The sequence below is a fragment of the Liolophura sinensis genome, chromosome 5 (genome assembly GCF_032854445.1).
Source record: "Liolophura sinensis isolate JHLJ2023 chromosome 5, CUHK_Ljap_v2, whole genome shotgun sequence".
In the NCBI taxonomy this organism is placed as follows: domain Eukaryota; kingdom Metazoa; phylum Mollusca; class Polyplacophora; order Chitonida; family Chitonidae; genus Liolophura; species Liolophura sinensis.
Window position 1 is genome coordinate 7,318,817 of NC_088299.1, and position 7,329 is coordinate 7,326,145.

The following is a 7,329-nucleotide window of genomic DNA, read 5'->3' on the forward strand; positions in this document are numbered from 1 at the left end:
CGAAATGCCAGATACTCGCCATTTAAAATCCCAAAATAATGATGAGAAAAGCCTTACATGTGTAGGCCCTACATAATAAACAAAATAAATAAATAAAAAATAAAACAAGCAAGATAATAATATGAGATCTACATGATTACTCAGTGAATTCAGTTGAGTCATGTCTCTGACAGGCCCATATATAGCCCAAAAGTACTCCACTCGTGCGTCATCCATTCAATCTGATGATGAAATGATTTTGTATACCTGGTATCATTACACATAAATATCCCCCGAGATAAAATTCAACCAACTTATCGACAGAATTTTAAGAATAGGCCTAAAATTTACATTCTGCATGACGTACTAGTATGTTGTTACATGTAGATCAAATACGGTACGGCGTAGTCCCAGGCGGCTACGCCAATTCCTCTCTTTATAGCGGGCTGGCGAGTAATGTAACCACAGGGGCAACCAATGGTAAGCCTTACACCGATACCCGCCAGAACAGTATGAAGAGAGGAGTTGAAGTAGCCACCTTGGGCTAGGCACCTTGGGTTAAGCCCCGATCATTCATTCATTCATTCAAATATATCAATAGGCTCTATAGGCCTAGGCCTATATAGGTCTATAGGCCTGTGTATCCCATCAGGATCTTTAGAAACTATATTTATCAGTATTTCTTGATAAAGGTAAAAAAAAAACAAAAAAAAAAACAGTTATATGTTATATATTAAGAAGATGGAAACAAAACAAAAAAATGAAGTGTGGGTTATCATCAGGATTATGGGAAACATTTAAGAGTGTTTTTTTTTTATCTGTACAGTATTCAGATCACACGGTGGACTTCATAAATCTTAGTTTTGTATAATGATATACTGAGGCATTTTCTCGTCAAACCTAGTCACATGATGTTGTATTTGGAACTAACCAATAAATTATAAAAATAAATTATTTTAAAAAAAAAGTAAAAAAAGTTCCTGCCCGGATTCCTTCCACAGTAATGGTGGCCAGCGTCGTATAAGTGAAATATTCTTGAGTATGACGCAAAACATCAATGAAGTAAATAAATAAATCGTCGAAAAATATTAGTACACTTATTTTACATATAATTGTCTATAGCATTTCTGATGCCGCATACCTAATTTTTTTCTCTTCTTCAATAGTAGAGCGTCCGCTTCGGGACCGGTAGATCCAGGATCAATCCTTGATCGAGTCACACCTAAGACTTTAAAAGAGGAAGTTGTAACTTCCTCGCTTGGCGTTCAGCATGAAGGGAATAGTGCAACGACTGGTTGACCCGTATCAGTATAATGGCTCGGGCGGGGCGGCTCACTTGCCTTCGGTAAGTCGTCTCAGTGAAGCAGCACTAAATAAAAGAGCGGTGGAAATCCGTCCCGCAACAAGGAGGCACATTACACGTACATGCACCCTAAGGATTCCTTCGTCGTCATATGACTGAAAAATTGTTGAGTACGACGTTAAACCCCAAGCACTCACTCACTCACTCTCCTGCAATAAGTAAAGAAATTCATTGTCGGGGCAGCTGTACATTTTGAAAAAAACATTGAGCAATACATTTTTTTAGGCAACTTGATATTATATTTACAACGTGGGAAAGGTGTGCTGGTAAGTTGTTATTGTTCAGTTGGCGATTATTTTTTGTCACCCAGGAAATTGTAGGCTTGGACATAAACGTATATATTTCTACAGGCAACAAATAAATAAAATGATAAACCCCTAAATCCCGGAGATTTTTCTGTTACTGTGAATAAAAAGTTGATATTTATAGACTTTTCCGCATTACTGTTACCGTATGTACTGTGTATTCATCCCTCAATCAACAAGATTAATGAATGGATCAGTCAATCAATCAATTAGTCAGTTGGACAATGTATACTCCTCACAGCGCATGCACCGCTCTCTACATTCGCTTTACATCATGCACTGACACCACCATCAAAAAACCACTGTGACCGATGGGGTTAGCACGCCACCGCAGAACAATTACCTAGAAGCCTCTCAACACTCCAGTGCATTCTGGGATCCTCTAGGCCGTATGTGGGAAGGCCTTCCAGCAACCTGCGCACGATCGTGGGTTTTCCCCGGGCTTTGCCTGTTTTCCCTCCAGCAAGATTCTTGTTCATATACTCTTGTTTATAATAAAAATAAAACACTAACTGTATATACATGTACCTGTGGCGAAATAGTTAATATGGCTTTGAGTTGCTTTTATACTTTCAACAAGTTGGTGGGACTTAGGGATATCATCAAGTGACGTTTATATAGTTTATATGTTCTTGATAAAATTAATGTCATTTTAATGTCTAAGGACGGTATGCCCAATTTAACCAAATAACTGTAATATTGTAGTATTTATCAAGGGGCGTCCGGAGCCGAGGGTGGTTAGCACGCCAGCGCGGCGCAGTGACTCAGGGGCCTCTCAACAATACCAAATAACTCACTCTTCGACCTTACGTGGGAACATCTTCCAGCAACCTGGAGATCGTCGTGGGTTTTCCCTGAGCTCTGTCCAGTTTCCTTCCTCTATAATGCTGGCCGCCACCGTATAAGTGTAATATTCTCAGTGAGGCGCAAAACACCAACATATAAATAAAATTAATATATTGATCAACACCATTCTAAAGGCATTTTTTTGTCAATTGGAAGTAAACGGTGCAACAATGTATTCACAGGTTTACCTTACGTGTTGGTCTTTATTATTTGATATTATTTGAGAACGTCTCACTACCAGAGACCTATAACTGTCACACCTTTGACAAATAATGTCGCGTGCACAGGGTCCAATCCAGTTCTCTGTGCTTCCGTTGCGGCTTTATTTATTTATTCGATTGGTGTTTTACGCCGCACTCAAGAATATTTCACTTGTACGGCGGCGGCCAGTATTATGATCGGAAGAAACCGGGCAGAGCCGGAGGTTGCTGACGTTTCTTTGGAGGTCGCCTTGTGTCGCTTTGGACTTCCCCTCAGTTTCCAATGAAGAGTTGTGTGACTCGCAGAGAAGTTGGTTATCAACCATTCGTCAGTGTGCCTTTAAACTGCGTCTAAATTACGTCTTATTAATTGCAATTGACCATCACTGCACATTTTTTTTTAAACCTAATTCTACTTAAGCCATGGTGCCAAGTGACATGTAAGTTATGCATTTACATGAAGAGTTCGGATAAAACCCTGACTGACATGACAAAGAGGCCGTGTTTCACTGGTTACGTGTGGTAGTTTGCCAGCTGTCACATTGTCGTCGCCGTTCTGGTTTTACTCTCTGTGCTGTGCGTCTTTAATTGTATTGTAGTCCTCCATAAACCAGGATTCTGCTGGTGGACTAAGCGTACCCCAGGCTTTGGCCCTTCGGATTGTTTTAACGTTATTGTGTATTAAATGTGATGACAGAGCAGTTTGAGTAATTATAGATCACTGACGTGTAATAAATTTCAACTAAGATCACTGCATGTTGTACCTAATTCTGCTTAAACCTCAGACTCAGGTAAATTGATAAGAGGCCGTATTTCATCGGTTAAGTGTGACAATTTGCCAGCTGTCACACTGTCGTCGCTGCTATGGTTTTACTGACTGTGCTGTACGTCTCTAATTATATTTTGTTTACCACTGATTGTCACCTGCATGACAGTGATATCTTTCACTGTATAAATTCACGAGGAACTGTGGATTTGCCTACATGTGTCTGTGGACTGAGACTTGTCATTACTATAAAAGAAATTCGGAAGGCAAAGTTATTTTAGTAGACCTATCAATGAGTTGATATTTTTGATGATGCTATCCCAAACTGCAAGCTTTCATTGGTAGACATACCTACGGATAACCGCGGTTACATTTGGAAAAATTGGTGGCTCGAAACCGGTTCGAGGCTGACTCGGACGTTTACACGAGTGAAAAAGGGTGATCTAAACAAAGCCCACTCGATTTAGACCGACTTTTTCTGACCCACCAATTTTGGTGACCTAAATTAAATCGGGTCGCTGTGGTTCACCATTTTTGTCCGCGTAAACGCGAAACGGCGATTGCCGGATCAGATATACCTCGATATCCGATGTGACAGCAACGAGGTGTAGTAAATTCAGACGGTAGCACTCAAACTACAGACATGTAGTGTAAACAGATCAGATCAGCCGTCTCAGATCAGCCTCTTTTTAGTCCAGCAAATTGACGCTATAGTATAGTGTAACAATCGGCATACACGAAACAGTTCAGTGTGTACAAAAGCGTGTGAGTCTAACATAAAGACAACGTGGGAAGCAAGCTGTTGAGTATTGAGAATCTTTATGACATCATGGGTAATTATTTCGAGATCCATTTTCAAAATTGCGTGAAAGTTTTCTTTTGGATTAAAACAGTTGACAGTTATGACCGTAACCGATGCACCGTTTATTTATAGGTCGCTTACGGGACGTACTGGTGCACGTCTTAATGACGAGATGCCAGCAGAAATAAAACGTTAATTGTGAAAGGGTGTCTGTCTCTCTGTCTGTTTTATGTTTTCCAGGCTGAATAAGTGGCTGAAAAGGTGTGTTCGAATTGTTCCTTCAGTGTACTGGTGCATAATTTCACCGCTATGCAACCGAAAATGCTCTGGGCGAAGAAGTCAACGACACCCTTCGCTTCGTCTGTCATCGTCTCTGCCTCATATACATGTTCGTCAAGCAGTTCACTGACAGGGAAGCAGACGACAAAATTTATGCGCAGTGAAGCAACAACTTGTGCGCGCGTGTTGGGATGTGATATTACATTTCATGGGGATGGGATACGATAACAAGTATTAACCGGACTGAGATAATGCTTCACACACGTCCAACATACTTCACATGCAAAATTCTTTGTATCAGAGGTAAACATACGACAATCAGTTGTATTTACACAACAGTGTTAATTCTATTTACAGTAAACCTGTGGTTTATCTCATATCCTCTGGTCATGCGTTAGCTTTTTAAAAAATTTACGTGTACCTTACGTTACAGACAAGTGAGCCAGATATACGAGTATTTATGTAAATTAACATGGTTCACTTTGCGGGAGCGTATATACACACGTTGAATCGGCGTATGAGTAGGGAATAACTAATACCTATGGTGTACTGGACATGTTCAACTGAACTCTCGAACAGTGGATGATTTTGCTTGAATTTTGTTCATGATCGACGTCCGAAAAAGGATGAATTCTTCATATCCTCTTTTTTCTAACAAAGGGTCATTGACCTTTGCGCTGTGAATGCAATTTTACAAGCCGTCCAAGGCCGCTTGAAATTCTAGGTAGAAATAAAAAAAAAAAAAAAACACCCCGAGGCCCATACAGACATTGTTCTAATTTACGTATGTAGGCGATAATAGAAAAAATACCGTAGTACATAATTAATGAGCCCTAGTAACCACTCCTATATAACGCTGTATATATCGGACTTCAAGTCAGCGTCAAGTCAGAAACTAGGCAAACTGGGTGGGCGAGGCACAGTGCTGTGAGTATAACAATGCACTAGTCCGAGATTGACGGTTGTCAGAGCGTGCTCCATTTAAAAACCTGGCGCAGCTGCCGTGGCAGTGCGTTTAGGGGTTTCAGTCAAAAATTATCTATCAAATACGTCTCCACGGCCTTAAGTTTGCAGAAACTTATTTTCCTTATCTTTTCGTCTCTTGATTTGTCGTAAACACAATGTCAATCTGTTATTTCCTACGCCGAATGCGCAAGTCCGAAATTCCTTGGTGATACTCAAACGAACGGCTGTATTGACAGTCTTGACATACTTGACAAGGCAAGGTAGCTGCATCAGAGTTTTTAAAGGAGCACGCTCTGACAAAATTATGCCAAACCTGTAATGTTATAGCAGTCTCGGGCTAACCATACAGATGTGCCTACTTGGTACTGAAAAACGGCGAATTCCCGTCTTTCCAGGTAACATCTTTGATTAGCACTAGTAAGAAGAAAGGAATAAACGATTATGGATAACAACTAAAAAAAAAACAGGAAGGTGCTTATCCATAATGTGTTATTTCCTTATTTTAAGGTGATCAACGTTAATTACACATGTTATTTGCATTCGATATTTTGTTAAAAGTGAGAGAAATGGCCTTTCAACTTTTTTTATATCCCCAATATCCCCAAAACTTCTCATGGATAGAAACATTATGTTTTAACACGTTTGGGAACTGTACCATTATTTACCTCAACATATTAAGGAAACTGCGAAAAATGGGCAACGTGTCGGGATAGGTTCATGGTTGTCATCGGAGGACGCTATCGTCCACACCCTTCATATCCTTCGCATCTAGTCGCGTCCTCCACTCTTCGCGTCTTGCGCACCCTTCGCGCCTTCCGCACCCATTGCGTCTTCCGCGGGTTCACGGAAGTGGCGGTTTTGTTAAAGGTTATACACATGCGCAATTGGGGCAGTTGGGTGCAAAATTTTGTCTCCGAACTGAAGTACGAAGGAGCACTGATTGGATATTACTGTCAAACAAACACTTTAGGTTATTAAAATACTGTGAATTTCTGCACTGCTATTTTGCTCCTATATATAGTGAAAATATATCAGAATTTTGTCTTTGTTGGGTAAAAATGAAATTTTTTTGCCCAGTGTTACTACCCACCCATACCAAGATAATAAAATGTTGAAGCGAAACGTGTATGCTGAATGGGCGTATGCCACGCTAAAGTTAGGGTGATATTTTCTTGAGGAGGAATTTGATAAATTTACTAGATAAATAGTAATGAGAATAAATGCGTTCGTGTAACCTAAAACCGCGCCCCCTGCGGGGTCGCTGACCTCGCTATCTAGATGGCCGTTTTCAGCCAATACAATGCTTAGCCCTTATGGCATAGCAGACCCTTAAACAAATATACATTTATAGGTTTGTGAGGAAATGGTGTGCAGTGAGTTATGAAATCAGGTGATACTATTATGTACCTGACGATCGGTCTGCAGCAACCTGCGGATGGTCGTAAGTTTCTCCCGGTCTCCTCCCACCATAATGCTGGTCGCCTTCGTATAAGTGAAATATTCTTGAGCAGAGCGTAAAACACCAATCAAATAAATAAATAAATGACACCTTAGATCAACCAAAATTGCTTGCTGCATGTTAATATACTTATGGATAGGAATACCAGTAAGATATATTTCAACCACCCAGTTGCCTTTATCACATAGCCTATAACCTATAAGGCGCCTGGATTGATCGATTGATTGATTGATCGAAGGATCGATATTTAACACCATGAACTTAGGCTATCACTTTTATATTAGTAAGCCCCTATATGATAATACAAAAGTAATGTATAGATGAAAGTTGTAATTTAGAACCAAGTTTTAAGTTTTCCTTGGTT